The sequence below is a fragment of the Misgurnus anguillicaudatus genome, chromosome 24 (genome assembly GCF_027580225.2).
Source record: "Misgurnus anguillicaudatus chromosome 24, ASM2758022v2, whole genome shotgun sequence".
Lineage (NCBI taxonomy): Eukaryota > Metazoa > Chordata > Actinopteri > Cypriniformes > Cobitidae > Misgurnus > Misgurnus anguillicaudatus.
Genome location: NC_073360.2, coordinates 46,247,238 through 46,268,771, shown reverse-complemented (window position 1 = coordinate 46,268,771; position 21,534 = coordinate 46,247,238). Strand labels below are relative to the sequence as shown.

The window sequence follows — 21,534 nt, the reverse complement described above, 5'->3', positions numbered from 1 at the left end:
AACCAACTCAGATGCATCCACAGGCTCAATTACATCCTGTTGTACAAGCTTCTGTAATTCCTTGGACACCTCATCGCGAATTGAGAAAGGTAAGCGTCTGAGCTTCTGTTGGATGGGCTGGACCTCAGGCCGAATCTTAACACGATGTACAAATCCTCTTGCACATCCCAGTCGGTTTTCAGAGCTTGCAGCCACAGATGAAACAGGATTCACACATTGAGCTGTACTGACCTGGCCATCGCATAATTGTAAACACAATCCAGTAAAAAGGTCTCTGCCCAGCACAGCTGATCCCTTCTGTACGATGTACAAGTCTGCAGTAGTGTTATTGTCACCATATGAAATGTTGGCCGGCAGGCATCCTTTCACTTCAATTGCGTCACCCCCAAAACTAACTAGACTGAGTTTCGGTGATGTGAGGGTTGCTCGATTGAACATTGCAGTGTAAATGGACATTGGTAATATAGACACAGCTGATCCAGTATCTACCATTAACTCTACGTCCTGTTTTTGTCCTGTGCTTACACTTATTTGTACTGTACACATTATTTTGCCACAGTCACGAGCAGAATGTTCAATATTTAACACGGTCACTTCAGGCACTGTAATTTCACTCACCCGTTTGGTTCCACGACATGTCTTAGCATAATGTCCTTTTTTGTTACAGTTCCTGCACACCGCATCCTTAGCGGGGCATCCGGGAAAATTAGCTGCGTGCTGCTCGGATCCGCAGCGGTAGCAGGTAAGTGAGCGAGTGGGTTTTGGAAGTCCGCGCATCGCGCTGATTTTGCCTTTGCTTCGTCTGGGTCTGTTGTGTTGCTGAACAGCTTGCACGGAGTTATCCGATGACGTTATCATCGCTTTGGCCTCCGCTGTGGCAGTTTCAATCTGCCGCGCGACCGTCACAGCTTTCTTAAGGTCGAGTGGTACTTCAAGCAGCAGCCGTTCTCTAATGCGAGCCGAAATAGTCTTTTCAATGAGCTGGTCGCGGATCAGCTCGTCCTCCATAGCGCCGAATTCGCAGGTGGCGGCGAGCTCACGCAGGGCAGCCACGTACTGGTCTGCGGTTTCACCCGCGCGTTGGCTTCGTTGGCGAAAGCGATAACGTTCAGCAACCACATTAACTTTTGGGACAAAAAAGTCCTTAATTGCACTCAAAGCAGAAGCGTACGTATCATCTCCCTGTTGACTTACGTTCAGGGTATAGAACAGTCTTTGCCCCGAGGCAGTGTATCAGAAGAGCACGCTTCCTAGCTGTAGATAGCTCCTCTCCCAGAGCCAGCAAGAAATTATCGAAAGTTTTAATCCATGCTGTAAACGGAATCTGCGGTTCTCCCGGTGTTTGCAGGAATGGGGTGGGTTGGCTTAAACTAAAAGCCATCCTCGTCGCCAATATGTAAAGTGCCTTGAAATAAAACTTATCAGACCCAGTTGTAAGAACTCCGTACTTTATTATTCACTCACATGTTCAGTACTGCAGTCTCCTTCTCTCTATCGTGTCCTGCATTGTATCCAACTAGAGCTCCCCCTAGTGACTTACTCCAGAACACCACAATCCTGTAACAACTTCACAAACTACCATCATGAAAATGAAACTGTGTTTTAGCACACATGGATTGCCTAAAATGATAGTGACCCCCGTTTCAAATCTCGACCTTTCCTTGATGAGACCACCCATGACACAATCTTCAGGAGTCTAACTGAGAGAATTCTGGAGGATTGTTCACAGACTGTTCAGGTATTTGATTGTTTTAATATTAATATAATGAAATAAAGTGCTGTGTAAATCAGTTTAATTAAAGTCAGTATTTACTATAGTACAAAGTTTGTGTTTGTCCACTAGATGACGCAGTTTGACTCTGTCGTTCAGAAAGCGTCTGACAGATAATCAACAGCGATAGACCAAACATGAAATGTCAAGTTTGTCATTTTATTAAACTTTATGTCACTGTATTAAAACTGTAAATTATGCTAATTTCATCTTTACGGTCATCAGTAGGACTGTAATCAGGACGAAATACAACTGATGTCTGTACAATTAATTTCAGTAAAGTTTAGATTATTGAATATGTTTATTTCATGTCACAGAGAGAGAGAGATTGAGAGAAAGATGAAAGAGAGACAGTGAATGACTCGACCTGTTTCACACATAAATTCTGACAGCTTGTGTTTACTCTTAGTTTTACATCAACACTAACAGAAATGTTTGACATCAGCAGGGGTAAAATCATCAGTTTATAAATGTATTAAATATTACTTTTGAGCTCGGGTTTGGTCCAGAATGACTCTTTTGATGCAATACAATCAAAGTCCACGAGATGTCGCTGGTGTGCAGACTGAACTGACATGAATGAGTGAAGAATGAAAGCACCATGAGATGTAATGCACATGAGATGAATTGTCCTTAAAGCAACACCAAAGAGTTTTTTTTACCTTAAAATAACGTTTCCAAAAAAGTTTCAGTGGTTCATCCACACAAAACAGGGTGAATGGCACTTTCACATTCGCTTTGCAGCCCTCTATCGGCCAAAACCGCACTAACGAAGTTTCCAACCGCCGGGTAGCGGTCCTGTAGTTCGAGTGAAAACTACAAAAACTTGCTTTACGGCAGACCTACAATCCAATCAGAGCCAGCTATGCTGCAGTATTTACGACAGTGGTAATGAACAATTACGCTTCTAACCTGTAGGGGGAGCAAAGAGCCAGAGTTCTTTAGTGTTGCTTTAAGAAAATCAAGCATGACGTAACTATAGTTAACATAGTTTATGTTTGTTTTATTTGTAGTAGGTCTTTGTTATCAGTGCTCACATCAAAAGTCTTCATCTTTGTTGGTATGGAGGAGTATTAGTGTATAAATGAGCAGATTTCACATCCGAAGACCCCATCAATACCGAAAGAGCAACATCTTGTTAGATCTGGTCTCCACACCACAGACAAAATAAAAAACGATCCAGCCCCGGACACCAGATCACGTCAGAAAATATAAGTTTACTTTAAAGTATCTGTCAGATACAAGGCTGATCAATCGTTGCTGGAGAGCATAAACAGAGTCGTGAGACGGAGGTTTTAGATGATAAAATAGAACAGAGTTTTATTGATGGACAGTTAGTTTCAGTTGCATATGCCTCAATGTTCAAACCTCGTCCACCCCAGGAATACAGCATGCACGGTTATATCCAAAATTGCTCAGCTGCATCATCCCTTAGACCTTGGGCTTCCATAAACATTCTCTTTATCTATCTTGTTTACACACAGACAGAACAGTTTTATGAAACTTCCCAAATGTAAAACTGAACCACAAAGAGACATATAAAATATAGAAATACAATGAATTAATGAATGATATAATAAAATATAGAAATATAATAATGAATGAATAAATGAATAATGAATAAAAACAATAATGAATAAATTAGTTAATAAACAATAATGTAATAATAAAAATGATCATAATGAAATTGATAATGACAATGATATTAAATAATCAAATACAATAATTAAATGGATAAAAACTAATGATTATAAAATGATTATGATGATTATGTAAATAAATGATTAAATATTAAAAACACAATAATAAAAACATTCTGAACGTGAGGAACTAAGGTAGGATCCTTCAATCTAAACTTCATACTGCATCTATTACAACAGCATGAGTTTATAGTAGAAGAGTCCTGAGCACAGTCCAGATCTGAAAACCATCTGACAAACATTTGAAGTGAAAAATACAACAAAGAAAACTCAGAACAGCTAGAATCCAGTATCAGACATGAATGGGACAACATTCCTCTCCTAAAAGTTCATCAACGGCTCTCCTCAGTTCCCAGATCTATACAGACTGTTGTTCAAAGAAGAAGAGATAAACATCACCCTGTCTCAACTTTATTCACATGTCTTCATACCAATGTAAGATTTAAAAATGATTGCATTGTGATTTTATTTACATTTCATTCAGTGTTTCAACTTTTTTATAATTAATCAGATAATCATCAAAAAGTCCTGCAGTCAGATCCTGAAGAACACAAAAGCAAAGACGTCCAATATTTGGATTTAGAGATAAATGAGCTGCGAGTCTTCAATGTTGTGCTGAACTTGAACACATTTCAGTTTAAGATGAAGTTAAAAACCCCAACAGTGTAGAAGAAGAGGAATCTTGTCAGTATTTACTTCAGTTTATGATCCTATGAGATTTCTTGCTCCTCTTACACTGACTGATAAATCGCTCTTATAGGAAATGTGTAGACAGAAGCTGAGTTAGGATGAAGATTTACCTCCAACACTTCAAAGTCAGATTTAGATAAAGTCACAGATCAGATCCTGTACTGAATAATCAACTCATACGATTAAGAGGAAGTGATGTCACTATTGTGTCTTCTTATTCACCATCAGATCATACTGAAGATCAGACATCTTTACATCTTTACAGTCTCTGATTATGAGTCCTGAATATAAATGAAAGAGAAAGTCAATCAGATATGAGATCATCATCAGTGTCAGATGAAGAGATAGAAAAACAAACTATTAGTTCTGTCAGTCAGTGATAGAAATGAAATCTTCAACATAATAAACATGTCAACAATCTGTTTATCACATACACATGAGCTACAACAATACAAAAACACATTTCATCTATTTGCTCTGAATATTTGATGTCAATGTAAGAGATGAATGTATTGATATGTATGTAGTATAATATAATGACACACTGACAGTTTTATGAGTTCACACACAAACAGTAAGAAAATGAAGGTGATGCTTTGTTTTAAAGGGGACATTCTACAAGACGTTTTTAAGATATTAAATAAATCTTTGATGTCCCCAGAGTACATTATGTGAAGTTTTAGCTCAAAATACCCTATAGGTAATTTAGTGTGGCATGTTAAAATAGGTACTTTATGGGTCTGAGCAAAAATGCACCGTTTTTGTGTGTATCTCTTTAAATCCAAACGAGCTGCTCAGGTGGGCGGAGTCTCAAGCACTCGCCCTGTAGTCAAGACAGAGCCAGTGTTGCCAGATTGGGCGGGTTCCCGCCCAATTGGGCGGTTTTGAATTTGATTGTGCGGGTAAAAATTGGCTTGGGCGGTTGTGCAAAAATTGGGCTGGTTTGGGATCAGTTGGGCGGGTTTGAAACGTGCATTTTATAGGCTAATTATTTAACAAAAAACCCAAATGTGCATTTATTTCATGACGTTACTAAACACACGCCCACTGCATGTGTTTGTGTTGACGCCACGCCGATGATGAGTCCGCGTTTAGCCAATCACAAGTGATAGCAGCCAGCCTCTCAGCGGGAAATCAAGATGTTACAGATAGGAGTTGGAGAGTGACCCGGGCCTGAAGCAAATGGATAATGCCTTTTAAATCGGAAAATAGCACTGCAAATTCTGCAACACGGACTCCGGATTGCAACGTATACGTTGCTTGTCACACATCGGACGTGTCTCAATGCGAATGCTGCAGCCTCCGGAGGTCGCATTTCTAGGCTCCATATACGTCATCGACTGTCTTGTTTTAGAATATTAACAGTTATAAAGTTGACTTTTATTCTTAGTTAATAGTAAATTGTTGTAATATGCTTATACCTTGCGAATGTAATGGTCAGTTAACTAAAATAAACCAGGCTTGATGACGTATGCACCCTGCATACGCGACCTCCGCAGGCTGCAGCTGGAGTGAGAAACGGACATCAATTACACGTGTTTGAGCCGTGGGTGAATTATCGGAGCATTTCAGGTGAACAGAACCAAATGTTCGGCTGTCATTTAGTCAATTGTGGAACCATGAACTTCAGCCAGACTGTACATAGTTCTGAAAAGTTCAGATGTTCACAGTGTTCTTCAGCTTCCTTGCAAGTTAACGCACAACCAACAGCCTATTATTATTGTTCTGCATTTACTGCTTAAGGTAAGCCTATTTACGACCTCTCTCTCACACACACCTATTTATCAAGAGTAAAAATACATTATTAATAATAATATAAATAGATAAAAAACGTTATTAACGAATTGGGTATTTGAATAATCATAAAACACTTAAATATACGCTGTAAAAGTGCATTGTGCGTGTGGGCGAGGGAGCATAATGTAGCTGTTGTAAACAAGTTATGTCATTTTGCTAGTGTGGTTCTGTTCTGGTGTCGCTAGCTATAGTATGTTGCATTAATTGTGTAAGTTAAAATAACTAAATGCTAATCAAATTAAACCAAAATGTTGATTTAAATATTTTGGGCGTTTTTTTGTGCGTTTGGGCGGGTTTTGGAACACTTTTGGGCTGGAAACCATCAACTCTATCTGGCAACACTGGACAGAGCATCAGGGAGATATTCTCACGAAAGAAGTTAGTAAGAGCATTGTTCAGCATTATATATTTGAACAAGTTTAAAAGGTCAATCATCTGTTTTATGCATACTAAATACATGTTTATCCGCAGATGGGGAACATTGTGGAATAAAAATAAAAACTTTTAGGTCTCATGCTGCCAGAAAAAGGCACAATAATTTTCAGCATGTTACAATAAAAAACACTTCCACAAACACTCAGAAGTTTACTTTTTGACCAAACCACACAAGCACATTTAAATGATCTGTAAAAAAACACGTTTAATGCATAACTTAAGAGAAACAGATCAAATGACATTAAGTTTATTGTGATTGAACACATTCGCGTTTCTGTCAGTCTCTCACTCTCTATCTTGTAATTCCTCGTATTCATTTGAAACTTCAGAGAAACATTAAACAACATATTTATGATATGATAGTGAATACACGTTGTTCTCTCACTCTGTCTCGTGCAGTGCATTAATCCTCATGTTCATTCATATAAACTTCAGAGAAACATATTAATCAACATACTTCTTGTATTGATGAAATTGAACCGTCGCGTTGCTCTCTCTCTCTTTCTCTCTCTCTCGTTCGTTCCCTCACTCGCTCTCTCTCTTGCACTAAGGTAACGTTAATTATATTTTTAGAAAGATTATTAAAACTACAAGTTATAAGATTGTAGGCTCCTATTTGTGTTTGAGAGAATACAAACGCGTCGTGCTGTCAGTCATTCTTTCTCTCTGACTCTCGCACTCGAGGCAGCGTCATGGTTGGATAGCACAGTTGAAGGGGCGGTATCATTATAATAAGATCCCCTACCTACGTCATGTGGGGAGCGAAATCTGAATGACCTATTTATTCACATGCTTGCAGAGAGAGCCTTACCAAAACAAAGTTACAGGGTTGCTATTTTTCATGTTTTCTGGGTTTGTAGAAGCACTGGGGACCCGATTATAGCACTTAACTCTTTCACCGCCAGCGTTTTTTAAAAAAGTTGCCAGCCAGCGCCAGCGTTTTTCATGATTTTCACCAAAGTTTAATGCCTTCCAGAAAATGTTCTTCTTTGAATATATAAACATACAATATACCAAATGAAAGAACAGACCCTCTGCTTTCAAACAAAAAAAACCGTTTCTTCCTACCTTCAGTGGTTCTTTTGTAATCAGCTTTTGAATATGGGTAGGTTTCTGCAAAAACACTCCATTTTGAGCAAAAAGCAGAGATAATTCCATTTTTGTGACGGACATTTCATAGAGATCCCATTCAGAGCGATCTTTTAAACAGACACGGACATGCAGCAGCTTGTCAGAGGGCAATACTTCCGGGTTTAAAAGTTGCGGAAGTGCGCCACCTAGTGGATAAAAGCGGTATTGCGGAAAGACGGAAAATCTCATCATTGGCGGGAAGCGTTTTCTCTTAATTGACGAGATATCTCGTCAATGGCGGGGAAAGAGTTAAACATGGAAAAAGTCTGATTTTCATGGAATGTCCCCTTTAAAAGTCCTGGAGGTTGACAGTCGTGTAAATAAAGAGAAACAGCATCAATGTCAAAGCTCGACAGAGAGTTGTGTGAAGTGTCCATCAGATTTTAAGAGTTGACTTTCTCTTCTTTTTTCTAATTATCTTCATCTCTATCATTTATCATCTGTACTTTGTGTTTATCTGTTGTGTATATATTGTGTTTGTGTTGTTATTTCTGTCTGTATTCTGATGATTTGATAAATAATGCTTAAAACATGAAATAAAAACCAAGTTGTTATAAAAAGAGTTTAAGATGAACATCTAGTCAAGTGTGCATAACTATAGAGGTGTCGGCCTATCAAACAAACCCCATTAACAAACATCATATATAATGTGTAAGAAGAGTAAGATCACAGTATTAAATCCTGGAGTGAACAAACTCAACATCACAGTTAATAAACAGACTCAGACATTGTGTTGAATTCTTATTGTGTTGATCTGACAAAGCATCAAGTGTTGTTCATGTACACTTCATATTTTCTGTTTGTTGGGTTTAAAGGATACACAGACTATAACAGCAGCAGGCCAATTTAAATTTATTTCTAATATTTATATTCTAGGATTTAAATTACACTGCATGAGTTTACTTTAAACATTTATTTAAATGAGCTCTACTCACCGTACTGTCTCTAGTTTATAATCTGGATCATCTTTTAGCTCAGAGAGCAGCTTCAATCCTGGATCTGTGAGATTATTCTTAGACAGATCCAGATCTCTCAGGTGTGATGGGTTTAATTTTAGAGTTGAAGTCAGAGCAACACAACCTTCATCTGTAATATTACAACACCTCAACCTGTAGAGAGCAGAGACTTTATGTGAATAATACAAAACGTCTCGGTTACGTATGTAACCCATTTCCCTGAAGGAAGGGAACGGAGACATCACGTCGTGACCGACGAATTGGGAACCGCTTCGCGGGTGACCTATCTACTTCGAGAACTATCAGAAACGCCAATGAACTTGGCATGCAGGTATTTGCATAATGCCGGTGCCGCCCCGCCAGGTGCGTATATAAGGCGCAGGTGCATAATACCAAATCAGCTATATTATTGCTGAGAAGCCGAGCAACAGTGCCCGGCCTGAAAACAGCAATGGAACAGCAAACTGTGGCGACGGGACGTGACGTCCCCGTTCCCTTTCTTCAGGGAACGAGGGTTACATACGTAACCGAGACGTTCCCTTTCAGTCGGTCACTACGACGTCGCGTCGTGACCGACGAATTGGGAATCCCTACCAAAACGCCACTGCAGCTGAACCCTTCCAGTGCCTGCAAAAGCCCTCCGCCCTCCACATAAGGGGCGGAACCTCGAAATGCAGAAGGCCGGTCACTACCTGTTCCTTAACCCACGATAGTGAACCAGCGAACTGGGGAAGCGTCTAAACTGAGCGGAGCTAGAACACTGCGGAAGCCATCCCCTAAGAAGGTTAAATGGATGACATAAAAATATATGAAACAACCGACAGGTTGCTCAAAAAGTCTCTGAACAATACATGGTATGCCGAGAGATGCAGAGCAGGCTCTGCTAAGGGAAAACGTGGAGGATTAGAACCCCACGGACTATACACACAAATGAACCCCACGTAGGGGACAAATGTGGACGCCTAGCCTACACAGGTTTACAGAGAATACAACAGTGATAGGTTGACAGCGGATGCTCCGCAACATCAGCTATCAGGGCGGTGGAGGAGAGGCAAAAACAGTTTTTGTGACGTTTTTGCCCCGATGGCCTTCCATAGTGGTGCAAATGTACAGCACCAAAATAGAGGCTCCAAGCCGACACACGAGCCGACCCTCGGCATCCTTAACTAGTTAGTAGAAAGAACCCGAGTGGAAACCGGCTCAACACGAACACTATAGAATCTTGTGAACGTATTAGGTGTCGCCCAGCCTGCAGCTCTACAAATATCTGTTAACGAGGAAACGCAAGCCAGTGCCCAAGATGATGCCACACTGCGTGTAGAGTGAGCACGAAAATTAAATGGACAAGGCACATTCTGCTTTTGATATGCAAGGGCTATAGTATCCACAATCCAATGGGACATCCTCTGCTTGGTGACAGCATTTCCTTTCTGCTGACCACCGTAACAAACAAAGAGCTGATCTGAGGTCCTAAAACTTTGCGTCCTGTCTATATACACACGTAGTGCACAAACAGGGCATAACAAAGCCATGGCTGGGTCTGCCTCCTCCAAAGGCAGAGCTTGTGTTGTGGTTTTTCCTTTTCCTCAAATAAAACAATCTTCAGTCTTAGGTTCTGATTTCAAGAGATAGACTTTTATTTTCCGGACAAAATAAGAAGCCGAGCCTGCCTGATGAATCTCCCCAGAACCCGAGTGAAGTTCTGGGGACATTCTCCAAATCAGTCTGAAGCTCTCAGCCAGGCTTGGTAAATATATATGGTCTTTGTCCCTCCCCTCCATATGCTTTACCAATATGTTTCTGTTCAGGCTTGTAACTTGAAGAATCACATGACAGTCCCCAGACCAGACCAGTGTCTCCTTTCCTTGACCTATTTGACCCTTGGCTCTTTGCTAATACTAAAATCCTTTGTGCCTGCCTGTCCAGATGGCTCTCTAAACTACCCTGAAACCCGAATACACCCAGCTGGTCCAATAGCAATCCCATGGCAAACAAACTCCTGATCCGCATACAGCATAACACATGACATAATGCATAACTTCATGGAAAACAAATTGCATGTGATTATAATGGTGTGATTATAATGGTAAACTCATATTCATCATATAAATGTAGATTGGGATTAAAATAAAACTTCTTCATAATCCCCGCTCTGAGGCTTAATTTAGCCTCACCTTTCCTGTTTATTTTAATCCGGAGTGCAGTTTCATAATTCAGCGTTTCAATTATTAATATCTTGTGGCTAAAGAAAGCCACTATACCTTACCAATTACTAAATTATGCCACTGCACTTCGAACTATGGACAATAAGACAAACATCTTTCCATTCTCATTTTGACTTGAATGTAAAAGTAAAAGTACTTAAGCCCTAAACAGTTTGTGCGCAATTGGTTCTACGCTTACAGTTATCATTTTAGCTATGTAGAGTATATGATAAAGCATCGTAAATGTAAAGTCAACGTTAATGAATCCAAGTAAAAAATAATAAAACAAAAGTAAAGTATGCATAATAAACACAAATTAAATGTTATAGATTCAGTGTTCAAATTCAAAACAAGTAAATATAACTAATTGATACTGAATTGAAGCATAAAAAGTAAAAATTAATTATAATAAACAAGTATAAATGTAAGTTCATTCAAATAAACAAAGTAAAGAGCAATAACCAATAATAAAACTAGGTAAAGATGGCATCAAAAACACAAATAAATGTGGATTAACTCGAATAACACAATAAAATGTGAACCACTAATATACTAAGTAAAGATTGCAACACAAATGAAAGTAAAGTACTCCAAATAAAACAATTAAATGTAAATAACCAATAATAAACTAATTAAAGATTGCATATTACACGCATAAATGTAATTAATTCAAATAAAACTAGTAAATGGAAATAACCCATAATATAACTAAGTAAATCATCCATAATAATTCTTGAACACAATTTAAATTAATTTTTTCCATCCTTATCGGAGGTGCTTGAATTCTCGTTTACTATTTGTAAATTCATTACTGTCTTGTAACGTAAGTCCTGATAATATTCTTGTTAATTTCAAGTAAATTTTCCATCATCCTAATATTTTAACTTCCATTTGGTTCTCTAAGCAGACACCTACGCCTCATTTACCCACTAACCTCTAATTAAAATTGATTCAGTATATGTTATCATGTATTTCTAATGGCTGCATCTAGTTGTTATCCTAAGATAAATTAATGCCTTATTTGTAAACTTAATAATCTACTTTTTGATTGTAGTACTGTACATAATTTATTTATTCTGTATTCTTATTCTGACAAAACTTTATTAAATTCCTTATTTAGCTTAATCCCATGCCTTAATCTAATTTGGTATCCATTTGATTGATCAACAGAATCTACATATAATTGATGATTAATTGTTGTGTTCATCCTTTTATAAGGATTCTAAATACCCTTCTTTTGTAGTGATTTCTTGTCTCCATCATATTTAAGTATTTTTTCTCCCCCTCCTAATGATAATGAGGTCAAGCATTTTCTTTTTCTACCAATCCAAAATAATTCTCCAATCGATATTATTTGATCTTCCAATACCTTCATTGTATATGTTGCTCTGATTTGATTATATTATTCTTCTAATAGCATTTCTCTTCTCACTTTTACACCTTACGTTATACTTTTTGATGTCTTCATAATAGATCTAGAGGTTTCTTAGTTGATTCATTCAAAATTCTTGTTATAAAACATTTCCTATTTAATTTTCTTAAGTCTATAATTCCATAAGGCTTATATTTTCTTGATTGTAATCTTACTGTACCATTCAGAATTTTACTGTACCATTCTGAAATATCTATCCTTCCTTTTTTATTTTTAGTGTTTTGTTATTTATAACATTGACACAAATTTCCAAATTGTGGCCTACCAGAGGTATTTTTAAATTCAGAATTTCCCAAAAGACCTAAATATTATCCAGATAAATTGACCTTAAACTTTTTCTCGTAACCCATAAGAATTCTTGTTGAATTTATCACCCTATTTATGTGGACTTTAAATTGTTATTACCTTATTAAAAGCTGGTTTAGTTTAAAGCATAAAAAGCAACTTTGTGAGCATATTTCCTTAACTTTAAATATTCCCCATTTGTATCATTGTTATCTTTGGGATGTTTCCCATAAAATGTCCACCTTATGTTCTCTGTTCAATGTCTCTATGTTTTCAGTCTTTCTTTCAGAGTCTGTTCCTTTGAAATTATTGCAGATCTTTCACTGTGCCTCGTTTAAGGCAAAAGTCCATCGCCAGGAAATTTAATTGACTGTAGCAATGCAAATCTTCTGTAGTAATCGGTTTCGTTCTTTAATTGACTGTAGCAATGCAAATATTCTGTAGTACATAATCGGCTTCGTTTGTAGCAATGCAAATCGACTGTAGTAATCGGCTTCGTTTGTAGCAATGCAAATCTTCTGTAGTTATGAGTTTCGTTCTTTTCAATTCAATTTCTTTTGACAATTTCTCTTTTTCACTTTTTCCTCTCGGTGCTCAAAACTTTGCTCTCCATCCGTCGGTATACTTGAATTGCTTTAACTTTGATTTGGTTTTGATGTTTCTTCTTTCATATCATTGGCATTCTTTCTCCTTCTCTCCTTCCTACGAGCTCTGCTATACAGTGGCTGCTCCTCCCACTTGGACATTCTGGAGCTGGTCTCATCTTGTCTCCCCCAGTTAGGCGCCCTGTGGCCGTGTTTGGCCTCCTCCGACCTCTCGAACCTCAGATAAGCTAGATCATCTCGCACAAGGAGTCATGTTTCTCATCTCCTCCTCCACTCCTTTCAGCTTTTTCTGTACACAAATAACTCAATACATAGACAATTAGTTTGTTCATATAACACTTAATTCCAGATGTTTTTACAATACGCATAGGTCTATCGGCGAATATTTCATGCAGTGTTAAAGGTGTACGGTTGTTAGTTTAGGTAAAACATAAGTTCTGTTATGATTAGTATTTTCACACATTTTGTTAAGTATGGCTTTGATGATTATTCCTTTTCTATACCTTTTTATCTACCATCCTTTGTGATTATAGATGATAGTCAAATTTTTCTTCTCTCTTACCCGTCACATCAGTTTTTCCCTTTTTATCTCAACTCAAAATCTTTATTCTTCTCATGAATCAAATAATTCATTTCCATTCCATTTATTCGCCCCATGTACATCTATGATAATAATATTTATGACTGAGATTTCTCACTTCTTATACAATCTAAAAAGATCTCCTGACACTCTGAGGCCTTTTTTAGCTTCCACATCTGTTTGTCCATGCTGGCAAAATCAACTATATTTTCCTGTGTGCCTATAACTCAATAACAACCAATCATTTTATCAACTTTTTAGCATTAATCAACCAGACTAACCTTTCCGTATGTTAGACTAGTGGTTCATCCATTCTAAACCTGTATAATATTTTCCCTTATAATTAAATACGTAAATGCAAGTATCTACTTCTTAGGCAAATCATAATTCACAGTAAAAATGTTTATCAAATGGAGAAACACTTGTAAGCAAAGTATGTAATTTTTTTTTTTTGGATCATCAATCTTTTCTTGTCATTAATTGCTCTTAAATCGTGACTAGATACAATTTAGATTTATTCCCTTAAATTGTATGTTTGTTACAATAATAAGTTATTTCTTTTTTCTATTCTCACAGCTTTTTCTTGTTTACCTATTATAGTATCCTACACTCTAAAAAATCCGGGGTTATTTTTTCTACCCAAATGTGGGGTTAAGCCATTTGGGTAATTTTTTTGGGTTATTTTCGCAGTCTTGGGTAGTTTTTTGGGTAGTTTTATGTAACCCCACCACTGGGTTATTTTCTGGGTAATTTTCACTGAGAGTGGAATCAATACACCCCCTCCCCCTCCCGGACTCAACAACCCAGCTCATTGGGTCAAATCAACTCGGCGCAGATTCAGGTGCAGCACAGGCTGACTGAATTTGAGGTGGATGCAACACACACTACTATTTGGAGAAATAAGGTTCGTATCAACATATTTATTCATATAACATATTTTTTAAACCTATTTATACACGTATCATAATACCGAGGGCTATATAAAGACGTAAGTGCCATTACATTCAGTTTTACATGGCATTAAATACGCCGCCAGCTTCGTTCGTTTAGGTTGGCTTGTTTGATATGCCCGTTGGATATACGTTTTCTACTGTTTTTGTTTAATGTTTTAAACGTCCCCTTTGGACAAAGCCTTAAGTTTCTTCTTAACTAACGTTATATGACGACATTTACGTTACTTCAAAGCCCAGTTAACTGTTAACTTAAAACGAGATTAATGTAAGTTAAAGTAAATGCAGTCTTTGCATTTTCAGATTATTAAAATGAGATTTTTGACAATTACAGCCCGTAACAAATCTCTGGTAATTAATTTCTGAAAACCATTTTTTGTACACGAACAGTTAAAGCAGCCCATCCCCCGCTGTACATCATTGCAGCGGCTGGGTCAAAACAACCCCTTTCATGGATCATCTGTCGCGGGGATTTTGGTTCGTCAGAAGGAGAAATACAGCAGGACTTTACAAGCAGACATTCTTCAGCGGTTCTTTTCTGGTGAAATAAAGGTCTGTATTTGTCTTTGTATCATTTAATCGATACCTATTGGCAAATGTGTTGTCCAAGAACGAGGGCATTTCATTAACGTTACGTTTAGTCAACAACATCAGTCGAGTGCTTGAAATAACTTTTTGTGAGCAGATGCGCGTTTTTACCACAGAACGGGGTAACGTTGGACAATATATTTAATATGGTAATAATGGCGATTAACATTGGACTATAATTATACTTTATTATTATGAGTATAGACCGTTTCATCAGACGCACGGGTGTCGCGGGTACGCGTCTGGCGTTTACTTCCGGTTTAATGGTCTGACTAGTGCCTTAGATGAATTCTGGAACAAATTACCTCGTCAAAAATAACAAATGTTTTGGTTTCCTAAAGGCAGGGGGAGACGGCGATCATGTGAAGGGAGGTTTGATAGCCGATTTGTATTTTGTATACATTATAGGACACATGTTACTTAGCAACGTTAGCTCAGTGTAGTTTTTATACGCTTTAGCTATGAAATAAGAACTGAGGTAATTTACCTGTTGTTTATTTTGCTTGGTATCAGAAATTAACTACTCTAAAAAGACTTTGTTGTTATTTATTCTTAGCGGAGTTTACCGGAAGTTGTTTATAAATGACAGGATTCAACTAACTTTAAAATGTCCATTAAAGCCTAATCACACTCTGTGACATTCAAATCTGCCTCCGTGCTTATCCAGCGAAAGCAGTTTACGTGTAACGTAACGTATGAAACAAACATTCAGATATATGTTATTCTGGAAGTACTGGAATAAATCTTTATAGTTCAGATATAAACACTGCTGTCTAAGAAAACCGTCTTTTCGACAGTGACAATGCTTCAAATATAGTTTCTCTTAAGTGCAACATTAATGCCAGCAGGTGGTGACAAGTAAATTAAAGGTGGGGTGCATGATCTCTGAAAGCCAATGTTGACATTTGAAATCACCTAAACAAATGAATAAGTATGAATGGTCTATTACAGGGGTGGCGAATGTCGGTCGTGGGGTGCCGCAGTCCTGCAGAGTTTAGCTCCAGCTCTAATCAAACACACCTGAACAGGTAATCAAGGTCTAAAGAGTTACTAGAAACTTCAGACGGGTGAGGTTTAGGCTCTGTTTACACGTACATGGTTATTTTTAAAAACTGAGAGATTTACCTTCGTTTGTGCCCCTCGTTTACACGCAAACGGAGAACATTAATGCCAGCAGGTGGTGACAAGTAAATTAAAGGTGGGGTGCATGATCTCTGAAAGCCAATGTTGACATTTGAAAATCACCTAAACAAATGAATAAGTATGAATGGTCTATTACAGGGGTGGCGAATGTCGGTCGTGGAGAGCCGCAGTCCTGCAGAGTTTAGCTCCAGCTCTAATCAAACACACCTGAACAGGTAATCAAGGTCTAAAGAGTTACTAGAAACCTTCAAACGGGTGAGGTTTAGGGTCTGTTTACACGTACATGGTTATTTTTAAAAACTGAGAGATTTACCTTCGTTTGTGCCCCTCGTTTACACGCAAACAGAGAACTCGCCTCTGAAACCGATTGTTTCTTAAAACTCCGGCCAGAGTGGAGATCTTGAAAATCTTCGGTTGCACGTAAACTGAGACAAACAGATGTTTAAGCAGGCAACGTCACAGAGTATGCGCCAGAGCTTGCATCTACGTCAAAAGTGCGACCTATGTTTACATGTGACTGCTACTCTGAACGCTTCCAAGATCACATTTATGTTCGTGCAAACTCGTTTCGTGTGTTTGTATTTGCAAATACAGCTGCTCCATTATGTCGAGGAGCAGAGACGAGTGCTCGGAGGTCAGAAATTTTACGTGTGTTTGACTTCATGCGGCGTTGCAAGAACCGACAGACGAATGATGTCAAAGTACCGCCAGAGCGATTTGAAATTAGACCTCTACGTGTGATTCCTCAACTCGCTCTCGCGGTACTTTGACGTCATCGATCACCTACTGCAACAACTCCTTGCTCCAACATGAAGAACCAGTTTGCGTCACCACCAGCGCTGCCGGTGATTGGCTTACGTGGGCTTGAGCTTCTCTTGACGGCATATATGCACGCGTACGTGTAAATAAACACTTTTCTGAAAACTGACATGTGTGCACGATATTATTTTTGAAACCAGAGAGGTTGAAATGTCTGTTTGAAAATAGCCGCCCACGTGTAAACAGCCTTAATCAGGGTTGGAGCAAAAAACTGCAGGGCTGCGGCTCTCCAGGACCGACGCCCGCCACCCCTGGTCTATTATCTATATTGATAGAAAAAAAATGCATCACTTACAGCTAAAAGTTTGTGTTTTTCTGTTTTAGGTGGTCTGAGTTTCCTAGGCTAACTACCCCAGGCATGGTATGTTAATATACTGTCCTTATCATATGGTAACAAGAGTTTTATTTAGTCTTCTAGTATTTTAGAAGTTGTTTTTTTTTGTTATTTTTGCATTTAGATTGCACAAGACTTTTACACATTACACCAGGATGCAGCTCCAAAACTTTTCGAGAAATGGCTCCCTTGATACACCGATAGGATCTTGCATTTTTCTAAACCAGAAGCAAAGCTTCCATGTTCAGTTGAGGAGATGACACAAGGTAAAGTTTCTCAACTATTTTGATATTATGGGCCAGATTTACTAATAGCAATTTAATAAAGACACCCACTGATAAATTAATGAAGAAAATTTTTGACAATAATTGCTGTTGGGAGATTTGGCACTTTCTCCACTCATCTTCATTTATTTGAAATGCCAGACAGTTAACCGACATTATCTGAACATATTGCTTTTCAATTTCTGCTGCTACAGATGCAAACGGATATCTTGCATTACAGCTGCTCCCTGTTTTGCTTCCACCTCCACCCTTCAAAACTGCCAGAAAAAGTCCGGCCCAGCATTGATGATGGCAAAAAAGCTTTCATCAACATTCAGCCTGTAAGTACAAATCAAGAAATTTACTTTAATACTTTATTTACCAGGTATTTAAATAAACTACCATTCAAAAGTTTGGGAAATTTATGGCGCTTTTCCATTGCATAGTACCCCACGGTTTAGTTTAGTTTGGGTCGGGTCAGCTCACCTCACTTTGGCAAAGTTAGCTTTTCCATTGAGTTTAGTATCACTTCGCAGTGGGAGGGATTATAGGCGTGTTGTTATATTTGCGCTGTATACTGCCGTGACATCATACAAGTGAGAGGAGAGCGTCGTTGTATATTCCCATACGTTTATTTATTTCTCAGTCCGCTACAAAATTAAAATTGGCCACCACAAATAGATGTTTGCACATCGCGTTTATCACTACCTCTGTCTGTATCACATGACAGTTTCTGTTCAAACACCCGAGGCGTCAGCCGACGGCGCTCCGCTGAGCCTCACTGAAGTTGCATTTAAGCATATAATGCTGACGTGCTCGTCGCGAATGTTCCGCCACAAACTGCAAGTCTGGAAAAAACTGTTATGGTGTCCCTGATTTTCAACCTGTGGATGTTTTTAATCGCTAAAAGGGAGTTTGGGAACTTATAGCAGAGCACAGATGACAACATGTTTGCTCGAGACAGCGCAAGCTAGCACTAAAGGTAAAGCTAACAGCGATGACGCTGTTAGTGACGTTTCTTTCAGACCAATCAGTGATCTACAGTGTTTTCGCGTCACGTTTGGTATCAGCTCGGGTCGCTTGGAACCCCAACCGAGGTGGTACGAAAAAAATTATCGGGTACCACGTACTGCGCCTAATGGAAAAGCTCCCAAAAGTAAGCTGACCCGACCCAAACTAAACCAAACCGTGGGGTACTATGCAATGGAAAAGCGCCATATGTTAATAGTGGCTGTCTTAAAGTGGGCAAGATCAAGGTGTAATAACTCCCAAACCCATACCCACACCTAGGGATGCACCGATCCACATTTTTTCCCTTCCGATCCGATCCTGATACCTGAATTTGGATATCGTCCGATACCGATACTATTCCGATATCAGCGCTGTATTTGCTGCATTTAATATTATCATTATTGTTGATTTTATATGATACTGAAATAAACTCCTCTCAACAGGCAAGTATGATATGTATGTGTATGCATGCATGTATGTCCCAAAAGGCAACTTGAGGTAAATTTAAGGTCAGAAAAGGAAGTCAGAAAAACAGGGAATCCCATTCTGAAAACAAATATGCAACTGTAAGGGTTTCAAATTGATTGTCAATATTTATTACATTTCATAAATTACAAATACTTTCGTCTTGAACATTTAGGAATGAAAAGTGCAAGTGTAAACATCTTACACTATCAATAAAACGATGTGCATCTGAACAGTAAAAATCAAGTACACAATCCCGTTGTCTTTCTGCTCACTGGCTAAAAAATCCTCGTGCTCTTTAACATGGTGTTTTTTTAAATGTTTGATTGCGTTTGTTGTGTTGTACGACGCGAGGGAGATTCCGCCTCTCTGAATAACGGCTTTGCAAACATTGCATTTTGCCGTCTTGCTTTGCGGTGTTTCCAAGGGAAAGAATTTCCACACAGCGGACATGTTGTCCAGCCTCAGTCAGCGCTATCCAGCTGGCTGCAAACTGTGGAATGGATTTCCTGCGTGAGGGCGTGTCTCATAACTGTGTCTCGTTGAGCCGCGCCTCCGTTGAGGAAATCCATTCCACAGTTTGCAGCCTGCCGACGGGAATCACTTTTGGAGTCATTTCAGCAGACAACGTTAAAGCGCAGACATCTCGGATATCGGATATCTAAGCATGTTGGATCGGAAAATCCGATACGTGAATTACGCAGATATTGGTCCCGATACTGGATCGGATCGGCCCCATCCCTACCCACACCCTGACACCCCCCAAGTTTCACCTTAACTCATTTGCATTGTGTGTCCTTTAGGTTGGAACAAATATGATGGAGTACCTCCAGCAGGCTGAAGCATCAGGACTTTACCCTTATTTCCTGTCACTTGAAAATGGACACATGAGTCCCAGGCATTCGTCATCCTTGGAGGAGAAACTTTGGACAAGGCACTTTGCTTGGGGTAGTAGAAGCACTACATTCTTGCAAGTAAATGACAAGAGGTTTTTTGAATAGACTGGGTTTCAGGTACAAGAGTTATCATTTTAGTTTTTTTACAGACTTAAAGGTGCTCTAAGCGAATCTATGCGACCTTACTTTTTGTTGATGTTTGAACTGTTTTCAAACAAACGGAGCGTAGCTAACTCCTTCCCTCCCTTCCGTGCTTTCATGAACGCGCCCAACCCTCACCCCCAAATGCTTCTTGTCGTTAATTGGCTGAAACACTTTGTTATCCTTTCTGGTAGTAGGTTTGGCCACTTTGTTTTTATTGCAGTTTGTGGAGCCTAGGCTGTCTAAAGAGATCACGTTTTTTACAGTTTGATCAGCGGACAGGCAGCCAGCAGATAGTGAGGAGATGTTTGCTGTATGTAACAAAAAATGTTTTATGGTCTAAAACGCGTGAATTAGAGCACCTTTAAGGAAGAGTATTACTTGATGAATATTAATGACATGTTTATGAAATGTTACACTGGCAAAATGCTGTATTTCATAGTTTTTTTGTGTGTGTTCATAATGTAGACTAAAACAATACTGCTTTGTAACAAACAGTTGTTCTTAAAGGTATTTAATGAATTTCATGGTTTTTTTTTAAAATGTTAAAACGTATAGAGGCGGTTTCACAGACAAGGATAAGACTAGTCCTAGACTAAAGTAAATGTAAGAGCTGTCCAAACTGAAAACTACTTGCACTGACATATCTTAAAATACACCAGTGCCCTTTGTTTTCCCTCAAAATGCACACAAGTAATGTTTTTATTAAGATATGTTTGTTCAAACTTGTTATATTTCCCAATTAATAACTAAGGATTAGTCCTGGCTTAAGCCAATCCCTGTCCGTGAAACCACCCCTTACACTTTTGCAATTAGAGGCAAGTGAAGAAGTTGTTTAAAATTGTTTAAAAATGGAATTTTATTTCTTGTATTTATAGTTTTGTATGATCTCCTGAATTTTTGATTGAGCTATTGTGTACAAAGTGTACGTTACACACATTGTATTTGTTACATTACACAAAGTGTAATATGCTAAAAAATATTAATGAAAAATAAAGTTAATACAATGTTGACCTGTTTGTTTATCTTGTGGTTTTTAATTTTAAATGATAATTTTAAAAGGAATAAAAATAACCCTATATACATTTTTAACCCATTTATGAAGTCAAATTAACCCATCATTTTAGTAAAAAATAACCCAAGTTTTGGGTAGAAAAAACAACCCATTGGCTGGGTTAAAATTATTAACCCAACTTCTTGGGTTAATTTAACCCCATATGGGTTCTGTCCTATATTTACCCAGCAGTTAGGTTAAAAACAACCCAATTTGGGTTGTTTTTAACCCATTGTTTTTTAGTGTGTATGGTGTTTTTTTTTTCAATTTATTTCTTTTATCTA

At 38.3% G+C, this 21,534-nt stretch overlaps 1 protein-coding gene and 1 long non-coding RNA gene across 9 annotated transcripts in view; one reads left to right on the top strand and one right to left on the bottom strand.

The window, feature by feature from the left end:
- The window catches only part of LOC141361723 (protein NLRC3-like), an 843,841-nt gene that overhangs the window by 691,389 nt on the left and 130,918 nt on the right, over nt 1-21,534 (bottom strand). The gene's annotated exons all lie outside the window — the stretch shown is intronic.
- LOC129422213 (uncharacterized) lies at nt 14,188-21,209 on the top strand. Of its 8 annotated transcripts, none has more exons than XR_012367490.1 (8): nt 14,188-14,490; nt 14,927-15,088; nt 16,076-16,152; nt 16,285-16,482; nt 17,411-17,447; nt 17,545-17,686; nt 17,899-18,024; nt 19,963-21,209. It is a non-coding gene; the product is annotated as an uncharacterized lncRNA (long non-coding RNA). The 8 variants fall into 8 exon arrangements; XR_012367493.1 differs by having other exon boundaries at nt 14,188-15,088; nt 16,285-16,322; nt 16,406-16,482; XR_012367488.1 differs by having other exon boundaries at nt 14,188-15,088; nt 16,406-16,482.